Source organism: Mustela putorius, unplaced genomic scaffold, assembly GCF_011764305.1.
Source record: "Mustela putorius furo isolate JIRA1106 unplaced genomic scaffold, ASM1176430v1.1 tig00000224_pilon_pilon_pilon, whole genome shotgun sequence".
Classification (NCBI taxonomy): Eukaryota; Metazoa; Chordata; class Mammalia; order Carnivora; family Mustelidae; genus Mustela; species Mustela putorius.
The window spans coordinates 24,537,213-24,553,736 of NW_025421321.1; the positions used below are offsets into that span (position 1 = coordinate 24,537,213).

The window sequence follows — 16,524 nt, forward strand, 5'->3', positions numbered from 1 at the left end:
CCGCCACTTAGAAGGAGAGAGAGACACACACAAAATGCAGGGGTCTCTGCGTTTTGTCTCTGGTCCACATCTGTATAATCCTCAGCCGGCTGGAACAGTCACAGACTCCTGCCTTTGCCATGTGCATGTTTTGTACAACTCTACAATAATAGAATGTTAGAAGAAGTCAACAGTCAGAGGATGTAAAGCTTGTGTTTGTTATGACAAAAGTTACTCTGTATATAAAAGACAAAAGTTACTCTGTATATAAAAGTTACTCTATATATACTCTGTATATATCTTTAGATATATACAGAGTAGGAGGTAGCACTCTATCTTCTAAAAGAACCAACTTCCCCTAGACTTTCAAATTCCTCCTGGAACATAAGAAATGCTCCTGTGGGGTAAAGATTCTGCCAGGCACCAGAAACTCTTGTGTCACTCCTGCAGAAGAATTGAATCCTTACCCCTCCTCCACCCCTGCCATTCTGCCCCAGACTCCGCCCAGTCTCTTCCAGAAACTCTGGCTCTGTGCTTGGTCACTCAATGACCAGTACACGCTGTGAGACAGGGAGGAAAGGTCAACTTTAAGAGACATCACTGAGAAGGCCCAAGCTTTTAGGTTCGTCTAATTCCATTTTTGTCCTTTACCCTCTGGCCTAAGAGTTGGCATTTCATAGCATCAACTTAGCAGGGAAAGGACTTTGACATTTCAGACTGCTAACTATTTGGATACTCTAAGTCATATCAGTGAAACAAATCACTTTTTTCTTTTGAAAAATCATTTTTCATTCTTTCTGTCCTTGTTTTTTTGATGATCAACTGAGCACTGGTTAATTGGTTGCTGTTGGTATATATTCCTTTTTAAAGGCATAGGTTTTATTTGTCTCTTGAGGCAGAAGTATAACCATTTTATGTGCAGCCAATCCTGGTGGTGTTATTGTTGTCATTGTTTAATGTTTAAATTGTCACTGTGTGGCCTTTAGCAGACCTTTCTTTGGGTTGTTATATGTGACTTTTTCACAATACCATTGTGTACTTCCAAAATTGTCCTTGTTTTTGAGAAGAGGTCGGTCCCATACTCATCACTGGTTTTGCTGTCCCAGCATGGAATCTGGTTTCTATAAGTGCACATTAGTTCCCCGTAACTACTGGAGGTAACTTAAATTGTTGTAGGCCTAAAACAGAAAAAGAAAAAAAAAAGCAACTTTTTTAAAGATCATGAACTATACTGATATTTTAAATTTAACTCTTTTTTGCCTTGTTTTAATAGGGCCTTTGTCATGCTTTGATGTGCCGTATTATATTTATTGTATTTCTAAAGATTATATTGGATCGTGTCATCTAAAAGATGAGAAAGTTTTCTTTTCCTTTTCTGGTTTTGATTCTTGGCTGTGGCTGTCTGAGGCTGGCTTCAAAGAATGTAAAATATAGGGCACCCATTATGTTAGATAGAATTTCTTAGAATTAGTGTACCGTGAGTGGTATAACCTTAGTCTTTCAGGTGTGACCTAAGCTTTCTGTCAGTTGTGGCCCTCACAGGAAAGCAAGAGCACTCTGAAAAGGAAGTAATTTGGGGAGAGTTTAAAACGTTTAATGAAAGGATTGGTCACAAAGGTGTGGGCAGAATTAAGAGAAACAACAGGGATGGGGTAGCCCCTCCACCACTCTTGTGTCCCAAGGTTGATGGCTCCCCAGATGTGGGGAGCATTAGCCATGGGAGCAGACAGCCTTAAGGAGCTGATACGTGAGGAAGAAGGTTAAAGGGCACTGGCCAGAGTCCCAGCAAGGAGCTCTCTGAGGATTAAATTCCCCAGTTGCATTCTTCTCTGACCTTCCCTCTTCTACTGTTGCTCCTCAAGCTGAAGCCAGTCAGAAGCTGAAAGGCAAGAGCGCCTGTTGATGCAGTTGTCAGAGCCTGGCCATGAAGGGCTCAGAGCAGGAGCAGAGAAGGGTGGGGAATAGACACGAAGGGGTGGAAAATATCCTGCCCATACTTCTTTCGTATTTTGCTTGTTTGTTTTTCTAATGGAAACTGGTATTACTATCACAGAAAAGAACCTCTGGCCATTTTAATGTTGGAACAGTAATCACTATCATTTATAAATGCCTTTGGATATATACAGTCATTTCAAGATACCAGTAAATAAAGCCAAATCAGTATCAAGAATCATTAGAGCATTTAAAGCTCTATGCAATTTTAAATGGATCAGTTTTGATGGGCCATAGTTTTACACCCTTGTCCAGGGGTGTCAGAAGAATTAACTTCTAGAAAACATTAGTGCACTGAGAATGGCCATGTTTTAAAATTGATGTTTTATAGTCACATTACATTTTTATATTTTCACACATCTTTAAAAATAAGATGTGAACATCTTTGGCCCATCTCCAGAGGTTTTTATTTTATTTTCACATGAAGAAAAAGAACAAATTAGAAACTTAGAGCTGTACAAATGTCTAGTGCCAATACCCAATTTTTTTGTATGGATTAAATTACCGTGCAATACCAATTTTGGATATGAGGTAAGTGTGACACAGGTGGATCACCAAGACATCTTTTTGTAACTTACAAATAGGATATATAATATCTCCAAAGGTGGCACGTGGTCTGTTAGTAAAACCCAGCTGAGCTGATCAGCCATTGGTCTCCCAAGTTTCATGTGGTCGGGCTGTGGTTCCTAGTTGATGTTGAAATGTCTCCTGTTTGACACTCTTGTCCCCATCTCTTCCTCCCCTTGATGCATGGGGAATGGGAAAGATGGAAATTTTTATTTGATATATTTAGTTGGAATGTGCATTCAGACAAAAACCTAACTCTGTGATGAAAAACACAAAATAAGTACCAAGTGAACTATTTTTGTGGAAACTGACATATACATACCCAGTAACTTCTGTCTCTCTAAGTGGGCACACAGGTTAGCTCAGGGGCTGCGTTCTTGCGGCTCCTGAGGTAACGGTCTGTTATTCAAGGCCCTTTATTAGTAGCACTGAGACTTGCAGCTGTTGGCTGGCTGTCCAGGGATGAGAAGTGAATGTGGTAATTGACCCTTTATGTTTCTATCTTCATGACATTATATTTTCCACCTTTCACTTGAAGAAGGAGAGGGTCAAACCCTCCCCCCTGCCTCCTCCCCTCAGAAGCTGCATAACTTAGGGCCAGCAATCAGAATCCCCCAGTGAGCTAAAGCGTGTCTCCCCTTCCTCAGCCGGACGCTGGGCTTGCTGTCACCTCTCCTGCCTGTCTCCGACTGGGAAGCTCATCTCTCCCTTTAAGAAAATGTCTGAGGTAGAAGAGTTCATTTTTATCCCCTAAATTGTATTGCCTTAGCCCCAGTTTAATGTAGTTTACTGATGAATTATGCCTAAGGGTAGAATTGATGACACTGATAGTTCTAGTGCTCCTTTGATTAGGTGTGTGGAGGCTAGGTGTCTGCTCTTTGACCTGGCTCTGTAACATGGACTTAATCCCATTGTAAAGTTTCAAGAAACAAAGCTTTTTATACACTTGTATCAAGCTAGCCTTGTGTCTTAATTAAATACTGTTTTCCAGAGAGGGGTCCACAATATAATTAGAAAATCACTTTTAAATTTGAATATCATCCTTAGTGTTTTTGTCCTAAGTGATAAAGAATTATGAGATTGAGCTACTGTCGGGGGAAATATTTAGTACCCACATACGTTTTCTTCATTTCCCTATCATGCAGTAGTGGGTAAATGTCAATATAGCTTTTTTTTCTATCTTCTTCCCAGTTTTACCGAGAAATAATTGACATCACTGTATAAATTTAAGGCTGACAGCATAATGGTTTGATTAACGTATATTGTGAAATATATCACCACAGTAGCTTCATCTAACCTCCATCCTCTCATAGAAACACAACAACAACAACAAATTAAAAAAAAAAAAAGAAGAAGAAGAAGAAGGAAAAAACCCCTTGTCTTTGAGAGGAGAACTCTGAAGATTTACTCTCTGTCCTATATATCACACATCCCGAGTACTTGCATATTGTACCTTATAATTGGAAGTTTATACCTTTGACCACTTTGCTCCAGTTCCCCTCACCCTTCCCCTCCACCTCTGGTGAACTTAAGTTTGTCTCTTTTTCTGCAAGTTTGGTTGTTTGTTTTAGATTCCATATACAAATGACAACCTATGGTAAATGGCCAGATTTCCTGTGTTTTTAATGGCTAATATTCTACTCTTTTTGTACCACATCTTCTTTATCTTTAGCCCTAGAGGGACACTTAGGTTATTTCCATGTCTTGGCTGTTGCAGATATGGTGCTGCACACTTTGGGGTGCAAAGATCTTTTCAAGTTCATGTTCTTGTTTCCTTTAGATACATTTCCCAGATGTGGGATTACTGGATCATATGGTAGTTGTATTTTCAATGTCTTGAAGAACCTCCATACTGTTTTCCACAGTGGCTGCACCCATTTGTATTCCCACCAACAGGTGCACAAGTGTTCCCTTTCTCCACATCCACTATCTATCTTGTCTTCTTGATGATAGCCAAACCGGTGTGAGATGATATCTTATTGTGGTTTTAATTTGCATTCCTCTCATGCTAGTGAGGTTCAGCATCTTTTCATTGGTCTGTCCTATATCTTTTTTGAAGAAATGTCTCTTGAGGCCGTTAGCCCATTTTTTAAGGTTTTTGGGTTTTTTTTTCCTTTGCTACTGGATTGTATGAGGTGTGTGTGTGTGCACATGTGTGTGTATTATTAACTGCTTACCAGATACATGGTTTGCAAACATTTTTCCCATTCCATAGGTTATCTTTTCACTTTTTGGATGGTTTCTTTTGCTTCACAGAAATTTTTTAGTTTGCTATAGTCCCAGTTGTTTATTTTTTAATTTGTTGCTTGTGCTTTAGGTGTCATATCCAAAAAATCATCACAAAGACCCATGTCAGGGAGCTTTGTTGCTATGTTTTCTTCTTGCAATTTCCAGGCGTCATGTCTTACTTTTAAGTCTTTAATCCATTGAGTTAATTTCTGAGAGTGGAATCAGATATGGGTTCATTTTCTTTCTTCTGCATGTGAATATCTAATCAGCCCAGAACCATCTATTGAAGAGACTGTCTTTTTTCAGTTGAATATTCTTGGCTCCTTTGTCAAATATTGGGTTGACCATGTATGCTTGGGTTTATTTCTGGGCTCTTGATTCTGTTCCAATTGTCTATTTGTTTTTATGCCAGTACCATGCTGTTTTAATGACTGTAGCTTTATAGTTTAGCTTGAGATCAGGACATGTCATACCTCCTGCTTTGTTCTTCTTTCTCAGGATTTCTTTAATTATTAGGGGTCTTTTGTGGTTCCATACAAATTGTAGGAGTCTTTTTTCCTAATTCTGTAAAAAGAATAATAATAATAATAGTAAAAGCCGCTGGAATCTTAAATAGGGATTGCATTGAATCTATAGGTGGATTTTGGTGGTATTGACATTTTAGCAATATTAATTCTTCCATTCCATGAACATGGGATACCTTCCCATTTCTTTCTGTCTTCATCAGTTTCTTTCATCAAGATCTTACAGTTTCCAGCATAGAGATTTTCACCACTGTAGTTAAAATAATTTCCAAGTACATTATTTTTGATGCTATTATAAATGGGATCATTTTTTTTCACATCTTTTTCAGAAAATTTGTTGTCAGCATATAGAAATGCTACTGGGTTTTTGTATGTTAATTTTGTATCCTGCAACTTTACAAAATTCTTTGGTTAGTTCTAATTGTTTTCAGGTAGAGTCTTTAGTATTTTCTTTCTATATAATCATGTCTTCTGCAATAGAAACAGTTTTACTTCTTCCTTTTCAATTCTGATACCTTTTATTTCTTTTTCAAGCTTGATTGTTTCTCACTAGGGCTTTCAGTACTATGTTGAATAGGAGTTGTAAGAATTGTCACCCTTGTCTTAGTCCTGATCTCAGAGGAAAGGCTTTCAACCTTTTGCCACTGAGTATGATGTTAGCTGTGAGCTTGTTCTATATGAACTTTATCATGTTAAGATATGTTCCTTCTATGCCTAATTTGTTAACAGTTTTTCTCATGATTGGATGTTGAATTTTGTCAAATGCTTTTTCTGCATCTATTGAGATGATCATATGATGCTTTTCTTTGTGTTGAGATGTATCATCTTGATAGTCTGCATATTTTGAACCTTCCCTGCATCCATAGAATAAATCCCGCTTGGTGATAGTGAATGATCTTTTCAGTGTGCTGCTAAGTAAAGGTTTTTGGTATTTTATTGAGAATTTTGGCATCTATATTCATTAGGGATATGGGCCTATTAGTTTCCAGCAGTGTCCTTTGGTATCAGGTTTGATATCAGGATAATATTGGCCTTGTAAAATGAGTTTGGCAATGCTCCCTCCTTTTTGATTTTTTTAGAAGAGTTGGAGAAGAATTCATGTTAATTCTTCTTCAAATGTTTGGTAAATTTCACTAATAAAGCTACTTCATCTTGGGCTCTTCTTAGTTGGGATAATTCATGTATCTTAAAGTAGAAATCACCACAGTTAAAGTTTTTAATTTGAAATTATTCTCCATTTTTGGCCATTTTTTATAGCAAAGGTTAGTTAATGACAGGATTTTATATCAACTGTGCTATTACCATTACCTCCAACATTTGAAACCTTTGGCATCTTTAAATTCCCCTTGTTTTTTGATTCTGGAGTCTCTAACTTTTACAACAAGGGTTGACTTAGTGAAAGTCAAAGCGACATTCAGCTCCTCCCATGGGGCATCTTTTTACGTCTAAAACCTCAATAGGTGTCCAGTGTTTGTCTGGAAAGTAGCTGGTTGCATTCTGGCAAGGGCCTGCAGGAGTCCTTGGCACTAATCTCACTCTGACAGCAATCTGCTTGGTCATCACAATAGGACAGTGGTGTCGACGATGGAAAGATGACAATACAAAAGTGAGAGATGTAAAACTTCTTTAATTTTGGAGTATTGGCAAGCTATCAGCGTGGTTACATAGGCAGGAACTAACAGCATTTCCTTAGCCAGGGGTAAGGTTTCACAAGTCCCCAGAGTACCCCAATGAAACAGACACCCATACTTATGAGAACTTTTTCCAAACAGAAGAGGCTCCCCTTACTGTTCTCCTGAGGTCTTATTTTATATCTTTTAACAGTCTGTATCCTCCCCAAACACAAACCCAAGTGTTCAAGATCGTCTGACTATATGCCTGCCTGCCAGCTCAGAAGGTATAGCCACTCTAAAACAACTCTCACACACTGCAACATGTTCACATGAGCTTAGCGAAACTGACTTTGGCTTGACCAGAATCTTGCCTCAGCATGCCGTCTTTCAGGTTGTGTGAGGTTATCTCCAGCACAGTGGGATAGGGTCCTTGGTCATCCTTCTCTCCTCTACCTGTTGTGCTTGCCAAATTCTTCTTTGTTTGTCCTTATTCTCTTTTGCCAAGTCTGGGATTGGCTTCATGGAGGATGGCCTTTTGGGGCTTTGCTCTATAATCCCACTTCTGTTGTTAGAGGCCTTAGGAGGTGAGCAATCACAGGCCTTTGTTGTTTGCCAGATTTGGAGATTCTCATAAAGCCACTCTCCCGCAGCTAAGATGTCAACTCTGTGAAAGCAAAATTTCTGATACAGTGCCTTTTCTCTGAATCTGATAACAGTGCCAGCACTCAGAAAATGATACTGATTGAGTGAATAAATTCCTTAACAATTTAACAAGGTTAGGTTCATTTCTAGTCACTGATATCCATGGGCTAGGTATCAAAGTCTGAGATCTTGTTGGCATCTGATCATTATATCCATAATCCAGTTTGGAAATTTCTTCCTCTAAGAATTTGGCACCCCTGGCCAATTTTCTAGCTCTCATGTCAGTTACCCCCCGGCTTCTGCCTTTAGGCAATTCCAAACAACAGCCCTTAATCCTAATCTCTGTGGCACTGAGACTAACTATCCCCTTTTTCTGGCAAGGACTGTGTGACATGGGTGATCCAGGGGACCAGGCTCTTCTGGTCATTGCTCATTCATATGTGCTGTGAGCTTCCTTCCGTGTGGATGGATGAATGGTGCCTCCAGGAGTCCCCACATACAGGGACTTGTTCCCAGGCACCAGTGGTGCCCTGCACTACTCACCCACATTTGACTGACCCCAGCCATCAACCTCTCAGGATCTCTCAGTAACCCCACTTGGGGACCTACAAGTAAATCAGGATCCTGAAGGGTGACACTCTCCTTCCCATCTCAGTAGAGTTCCACTATGAAGAGGGCAGTTTGGGCACCCTGAAACATGTATGAGGGGCATACTTGTCCTGAGCAGAATCCCTCTCTCAGTCCTCCATGGTGTGCAAAGTTATGTCACCCTTCATCCATCTTAGCTCCCCAGTATGAGGAGATGCTGGGGCGACATTGCCAGGGTTATTCTTAGCAGGGGATTATGAAGGAGGAGTCTGTGCATACTCCTACGTGAATATTTTAGTCCCTCTGGTACATTTTTAACCATCAATCTATGCCATATGCTCCTTGAGAAACCAAGAAGCTTTTACCAGTCCACGATTAGAAGCAGATTCTGAGCCCTTTATAAATGTTGGTTTCTTCATCTCTGAACAGTTGGGTCCCAGCACCAAATGACCTCCAGCTTGCACTCTAGCTCTAGGGTTTTGCAAAACTTTTCCTAAGTTGGGCTTACAGCTGAATGGGGAAGGCCTTAAAATCAATCTTCTCCTACTTTATTCTATCTCTTCTGATTTGGTTTATCCAGATTTATGAACTTAGGCAAAAAGAAAATCCTATAAAGAAAACTATACACCATGGATTTATAAAAGAAACATTAAAGGAACTTGGTTTTTGTTTCAGCCCCAAATTAACAGCCACCACTATCTTGGTCTATGGTATCAAGATAGTTAAGTTCCACTGGATCGTCAGCTTTGTCTGTGAGTCTCTTTTTTTTTTTTTTAACTTTTTTAATTTTTATAAACATGTATTTTTATCCCCAGGGGTACAGGTCTGTGAATCGCCAGGTTTACACACTTCACAGCACTCACCAAAGCACATACCCTCCCCAATGTCCATAACCCCACCCCCCTCTTCCAACCCCCCTCCCCCCAGCAACCCTCAGTTTGTTTTGTAAGATTAAGAGTCACTTATGGTTTGTCTCCCTCCCAATCCCATCTTGTTTCATTGATTCTTCTCCTACCCACTTAAGCCCCCATGTTGCATCACCACTTCCTCATATCAGGGAGATCATATGATAGTTGTCTTTCTCTGCTTGACTTATTTCGCTAAGCATGATATGTGAGTCTCTTAGTGCCTCAAGGGTCAGCACTGTGCTGTCCCAGTTCTCCCTGTGTGCCTGACATAGTGCTGTGCATTCAGTACATAGTAAACAACTATTTTCCAATGAGTAGATGAATGGGTGAATTTACTGAGCCTGCTTCTCTTAATATTGAAATATATTCATCTGTCCTCAAAATGTCCACAGATCCATTCTTGGTCAGCAACCACGGTTACCTTCATTTTGTTAGTCTCCATGGGTGGTCTCATCTTTGATGGGCACGGTGTGACCCATGTAGAATCTGGTATGGGATTGCCCTCTCAGTTAAAGATTTTTATCTTCTTACCATCTGTCCATTAGGAATTAAATGTCTGTTTGGTTTACAACTACTTAAATAACCCAAGGCAAAAAGAATTGGAAAAGAAAAGTCTGTGTTATTGTAGCCATCACACCTATTTTTCATCCAAAGCTGCTTTGTCCACGGATTTACAGTGAAACAAAGAACATGCTCACAAGTGGCAAAGTGTAAAAATATTGCAAAGATTAGCTAGATTTCCCTGAATTGAAAGAAACCATCATCTCTAGGTAATGTCAAATTTTTCTTCTAACCTTTCTGCTATGTTCAGGGAGAGAAACCAGTTTCTTTTTGTTTGTGTTTTTGTTTTGTTTTGTTTTTTAAGCTGTATTTAATCAGTCATTGCCCATTTCAAGTTTGCCCGAGGCATGACAAGCTTGGTGAATCAGGACAGTGCTCCCCTCCATGGGGAAATCAATGAACAAACAGCCTGGCACTTCCCTTTCCTTGCTCCCCCTGGCCTCACAGAGGTCCTTTGTCATCACTGATCAGTAGCTGCTTTGTGAGCTCAGATTGTAAGAGCTGCTAAGAATGGACGGTCTTGCTAACAGGTGCTTCTGAATTCACCCTCGAAGTTACCACTTGGAGATCTGTCAAACCCACCACATCCTATCTTGAAGCTTGTTCTGATAAATGGGAAGGAGCCTCAAATTCTCCGTCTCTATCCCATATATGATAATGGATTGACCTTAAAGAGCCTGAGTGTTTGTTCTTAGGAGACTCGCTGTTGCCTGTGTGTTGTGTATAAGCCAGGCTCAGCCCTCACACAGGACAGCGATTACATGTGTGCAGGGCAAACAGGGCAAGGAGTGTCCCTGCTCTTCCAGGGCATTTCTCTCTAGGCTGAGTTTTCTTTATTCCACCCCTTAGTTCTGCTGAGTTCTGCACTCCCGGCTGGTCTGAGTAGGTAGAAGGTAGCAAGTTTCCTGTTCTTTAACAATGTGAGAGGATGTGAAGTTATGGTGTCTATTAAATTCCCAGAATGCTGAAATTAACAATTTCAGAGGCCTATGGCTTGCCTGTACAATTGCTCTTACAATTCTTACAATTCTGCTGAAAGCTGAATAATTGTTTTTTTTTTTTTAAAGGGAATTTAATGCTACCTTCAGAAATGATTTCCCTTATTCACTTCTCTTGATTTTATGTCTTGTTTGAAGCAAAATAATGACTTCTCTATAACTAATAATTTTAGAAATTAAACCTGCCATTCTTTAGAGCATAGTTTATTCACTTTTTATCATTAAAAAATGTGCAGAGGTAGAGTGATTTTTTTGAAAGAGTAATACACCCAGAAAATCCTACTTACACTGTAATCAGTTGACTCATGGAGCTACACAACGCACCACATGTGGGTGAGCGATTTTCTGAGGAGACGGAGAGTCCCTTACAGGACAGTGGCAGGGTTAGGGTGCAGCTATTTCTGTCAAATCCCTGAGCATCTCTCAGATCTCCATGTGGAGGGAATGGCACTACCAGGCTTGTAACCCTCCCTTTTTCTGTTGGTGTGTGGTTGTGACATGGCACCTGGGGAGGTGTTCACAGAAGCAGTTATTGGGGTGCATGATTCGTGCCCCTTGAAACAGCATCCCTGACTGTAAAGTATGGGGCGCTCTGGTGTTTTGTAGGTGTTTGTAAAGCATATTGGCTCATTCTTTAACCAGCCCCACCTCCTCCTTTGAAGTTTCCGTCATACTCTGCCATCTTTTCCCCTTTCCTCTCCTTGTCAGTTACCAGCTTCCTGTCTCAGAGGAGTTCCACTAACAGTCCACTGACTAACCTCAGCTCTTGCCAGCCATAGGGTACAGAATCACTAGTAACTCCCCTCTCCATCAGTGACTTAAACTTCTCCCCTCTAGATTTCTCATTCCCAGTAATCCTAATCTTAATCCTCATTAAAGCATCCTAGATGCCTTAATACCTCCATTTTTTTCTAGGTTCATCAGCTCTTCCTGGCTTCATTGTTTTGTCTGCCTCAATACCCCTTTACCAGCTTCTTGGTTCTTCGCGCCTGTATTTCCCCTACAGCACATACCTCCATTCTTCTGACTAGAAAATCACACTAGCTCAGATTGCCCTCACCAGAGTTCATGTCGCCAGGGGCACTGAGGCCCTCTCCACTGCTCCTTCATGTTCAGTCTTGTCTTTGGTTGGCTCTCTCTGCCAGCCACTCCATAGTCAAAGACAATTCTGTCCCTTACTCATTCTCCTGCCCACACCCTCCACTCTTGGGACATGGCTTTTCTACCCTACTTCATAGAGAAAACAGAAGCTACTGGGCATAAGCTCCATCTTGGCACTTCTTTTTCTCTTCTCTGTTTTGCTTCCCATCCTTCACCCCATGTAAACCGTTCACTTCCGTTCTTCTCAGAGGGATTACGTTCCTCTTTCTATTCAAGGCTGGTCCCTCAGCTGGTGCTTAGACCTCAGCCTCCCAGCCATCCGTGCTCCCTGATCATTACCTTTCTCTCCTGTATCTCTTTTGCCACTCCCCCCAAACTAGATCCATGTCCTCAGCCAAGAAATGCATTCTAGTCTCCCCACCAAACTGTGTTTGGGAAATAAGTAAATCTTCTGACTGATCTTAGACACTTACATACATATCCCTGCCCCTACCTTCCTTCCCTTTCCCTCTTCTCATCCAGGCTTTCCCAAATCTCTCCTTCACTCACTCGCTAGCCCATTCTACCAGTCAGCCTTCTGTCCCTGCCATTCTACTGATATGGTGACTTTCAGATTCCCAAACCTCTTTGTCTTGTTAAAAGGAAGAACGTGTTTCTTCTAGAGTAGCATTGTGCAGTAGAAATACAATGCAAGCCACATAGGTGATTTTTTTTTTTTTTTTACTAATCACATTTAAAAAGTTAAGAGAGATGGTGAAACTAATTTTAATAATGTATTTTATTTAACCCAGTATATTAAAAATATTATTCCACGTGTAATCATAAAAATTATTAATGAGTCATTTTATTTTCTTTTTAAAAATTATTTTTACTGGGTCTTCAAAACCTGGTGTTTATTTTATGGTTATGGCATGTCTTAATTTGGATGCGATGCTTGTGGCCAGTGGATACTATGTTGGATAGTGAAGTTATAGCCATTCTTCTCTCATTTACTTTTTAGAAACCATCTTTCCTGGCCCTCCTCCTACCTCTTCAATCATTTCTTCTCGGTGTCCCATGTCTGGCCCCCACTTCTAGCCATTCACATGCTATTGGTCCTCAGGCTTCCCACTCTCTTCATGATAATCTCATGGATTCCACCCATTGGCTGAGGGATCTGAGTCCCACCTCTCTTTTGAGCTTCCAGCCCACAGATGTCCAAAGTTTAACATGCCACACGGGAGCTCATCATCTTTTGTCATGACTCTTCTCCTTTTGGCTCAGTCATTGGTACCACCATCCACCCAGGTGCCCAGGCAGAAAACTGGTGTTCCACTTGAATTGTTCTTCCTCCTTCAACCCCTAGACTAAACACTTAAAAAGTTCTTGAAGTCTACTTTGCCAATATTTCTTTAAACTTCCCCTTGTTTCCTTCTCTGCAACCACTGCTTTAGTCTAGGTCTTCATCATCCTTCCCTTGGATTGTGGGAGTGGCCTCTTCAATAGTCTGCCCACTTTACTCAAAGTTCCCTCCTTTCTATTCCTTATGCCCTCCATTTTTCACCCAAATAAATTGGGATTCACTTAAAGCAGTCGAGTATGGGATTATATCCCCACTTTTGTTTAAAAAAAAAAAAATGGCAGAGGAGGAGGAGCTGTGTTATAGTCTTCAATCCAAAGCATTTTGAAGTTGGCCAGCTTCCCTCAGGGCATCCCATAATTCTCCTGTCGGACTCTCTCCCTTCCACTCCAGGTCACCACTGAACAGCTCTACAGGTGGCTCTGGAAGACAGAGGAATATATTTAACAGAATCCAGCTTCTTTTATTTTGATAATGGAGAGCTCCCATGGCTTTGTAGAATTTTCCTCAATCTGGATTTATCTGAGAGCTTGGTTCTTAATCTCTCTCTCTCAAATCTCATATGTCTTTGAAAATATGCTAAAGATATGCCTCATTTCTCCCAGAAAAATGCATAGGTGCGAACACAATTTAGCATGAGTACCCGAAGGCCACACGTGGACTGATAGATCTCGTTGGAGGACGATGCTGAACGGCTTGCAGATCATCTGCAGATCATCTCCCACCAAAAAGGACCAAAAGTAGTTTAGTTTCCCAAGACATTTCAAAAACTCTTGGCCCATTTTATGGCACATATTGGAATCTGAAGAAAGCTATGTTCCTCCAAGGACCCTTTGAACATTGTCTGATTAACAACACTGAAAACAATTCCAAACTTGCATTACTTGGCTAAATGTAGCTGATTTTTCTCCACACCCACACCTCTCTTTATAGCAGCTGTTTGCAACAACTTTGTTTCTTCCCGGCTTTCTGAGCCTCACTCCCCAGTTGGCTGTCATGTTGTGCTCATCCAGGGCGGGAAGGGGGGGGGGTGCGACTGATTTTCCTCACGTCTTCTGTCATTTCAGACGCCTCCCTGAGAGCCTTGGTTCAGAGCCCTCTCCTGCACACCTCAGGTCACCATGTGCTCTGCTCTAGCAGCACCCGGTGGTGGAGGGGGCAAGGAAGGGCAAACACTGCCCCAGCCACCTCTGGGGGGCTCTCCGTGGGGTGAGATCTTGTGTCAGGAAGATCCCATACATCTCCAAGTAAGCCTAAGCTTTCTCTTTGGCAGCCAAGCTACCAGATGACAGGATTGCAGCACTGATTGACCGTCTCATGGTCCTTCGCTGCCCAAATGTGCCATTTCCATGGAGGTCACGGGCCTGTGTGTAGGGACTACCCATCGGCATGGGTGGGGGTTGCAGCCTGCACCCCCAGGGCCGAACAAGAACATGGCTGCCTCAATACTTAACACCCAGGCAGGTGCTCGAGGCCACAGGCCTCTCCTTGGGTTCTTGCCAGTGTTCTCTCTTCCTCAGCAAAGCTTCTCTTCTGCTCTCTCAGAGCTCAAGCCTGTCCATCGTCCTCTCTCCTGATTAATTTGTTTGCTCTTTTGTCAGTCTCCCTCAAGTCTCTTGCCCAGTGGAAACTCTTCTTTGTTTCTCTGAGTGACTCCAAAGTTCCACTTGCCCCCAGAGGTCCCTTTGTGTCTCCTCTCTCCCCCTCTGGGATCCCACCACCTGCCCCACTCCCCACAGGCTCTTCCCCTCCCCGGGTCTCCTCTCTGTACTCACTCCCTTCCTGGCTCTCCCGTCCTGAGCGCCAGCTGGGACAGCCAGCTCTAAAGAGTTTATTGGACTGAAAAGTGAGTGAATGTTCTCATGCACCCTACTCTTTCCCACCTCAGCAAAGCTTTTCAGAGTCACATTTCCGATGGAATCTGAATCTGGAAGGATTTAGATCTGCTGAAGAATGCCAAACCTCTAGCCTTTGGCTGCGTTTGAGATTTTTGGCAGTTCCTCCCACGTCTGATGTTACGAACACTGTTTATAGATGCCTGGAAAGAAGCCTTTAATGCTTGTATTGTGTTTTAACTTGCTTTCCTTTGGAGGCAGGGAATTGTCAAGTAAGTATTCGCAGCACTCTGGAAAAGCCCAGGTGTTCGATGAGCATCCAGTACTAAGCATTCATGCAGAATACACAGCCGCCAAGGGTCTATACTTACAATCCGCTGAATTTGCCACCATGCAGGTTTCTTCCTTTTGCCCCTCTCATCTTCAGTTGTGAAGCAATACAGCTATAACCATATGCTTGTGAAATAAGAAAGAAACATTCTGAGATTGCTTTACTTTTCAGTTTTTAACTGAAAGTCAAGGTGAAAAACAGCATCGGATTGCCTCTATGTTATATATATATATATATATATATATATATATATATATACAAGCTCGTGTATATATAAATGCGCAGTGTCTGTGCTTGTATGCCTACTCTGTATACACTGTATAATATGGAGCATATTATACAACCTGTGTGTACCCCAAAAACGAGCCCTGCGTTCAATCACAAGTTCTGCCTTTGAACCCCGCTGCAGCCCCAGCGTCCTCCTGCTCCCATCTCAGACCTCGGCTTGCTTCTGTCACACACGAACATTCTTAGGTGAAAGAAGAAACCCACGGATTTCATTTGAAAGTCCCACTAAAACAGAAGAAAGAGCAGATGTCCTAGGAAGTGATAATTAATGTGAAGGAAGTGTCTAATTGCAAGAACTGGCGTGCCCCCAGCCTCCCCGTTTTGCTCAATTTGGCAGCAAATGACATCAGCCGGGGGTGTCGTTGTGCAGAGATGTGCTCGCTCCCTATTCTTCAGCGCAGATAATAATACCATTTGGTCCAATTATCACTTATGATTACATAACCTGTTTTGATTGAAGAGTTTCTCAGAAAATAAAGGTAACTTGTTTTGCCCCAGCACAAAAATGCAAGCCGTTCCAGCAGGCAAGCGGCCCTACCAAGAAACCCTGGGAATTATTAGGCTAAATTATGAGTCGAACTCGATTCGGAAACAAAGCGTCCTTTGTGCACAACTCCCCGCGACATCCAGAAGGATGTGATTGTGTTTCTGAGCACAAGTTTTCCCCCAGCACACTCTCACCCAAGCAGAGTCCCCGGGCGCATTCGCAAAGTCACAGAGAGTGTGCGGGAAGCATTGACAAGGCTTCCTTTTTTCTCCCTATTCTGTAGGCGCTTTAGTGCAGAGTTTGCCCAGAGACGCCAGGGTATGAGCTTTCTGAATTTGTAGACTGGTGCACTCTTTCATTTCTGTTTTAGTTTTTGCTGGCATGCCCGGGAAGCATGGTTTGTGCCACACAGGAATGTCTGTTCACTCAGATAATGCTTGTGCATGAATGAGGCGATTGCTAATGCGGCTCTAAACTGTACTAAGTTTCTCACTTGGCTTTGTTTGCTGCTTCCAAGGGGATCAAGGTAATCTTTTCTCTTT

The 16,524-nt window shown here is 41.8% G+C and overlaps 1 protein-coding gene across 14 annotated transcripts in view; it reads left to right on the top strand.

The window, feature by feature from the left end:
* The window catches only part of EML6 (EMAP like 6), a 311,304-nt gene that overhangs the window by 240,408 nt on the left and 54,372 nt on the right, over nt 1-16,524 (top strand). Inside the window, exon 29 of one of the 14 annotated variants that reach the window (XR_006606029.1) lies at nt 16,353-16,508. The exons of the other annotated variants lie outside the window; for them this stretch is intronic. The gene's annotated coding sequence lies outside the window, so the exon portion shown is untranslated. The remainder of the gene's footprint in view (nt 1-16,352; nt 16,509-16,524) is intronic. 14 annotated transcript variants of the gene reach the window in all.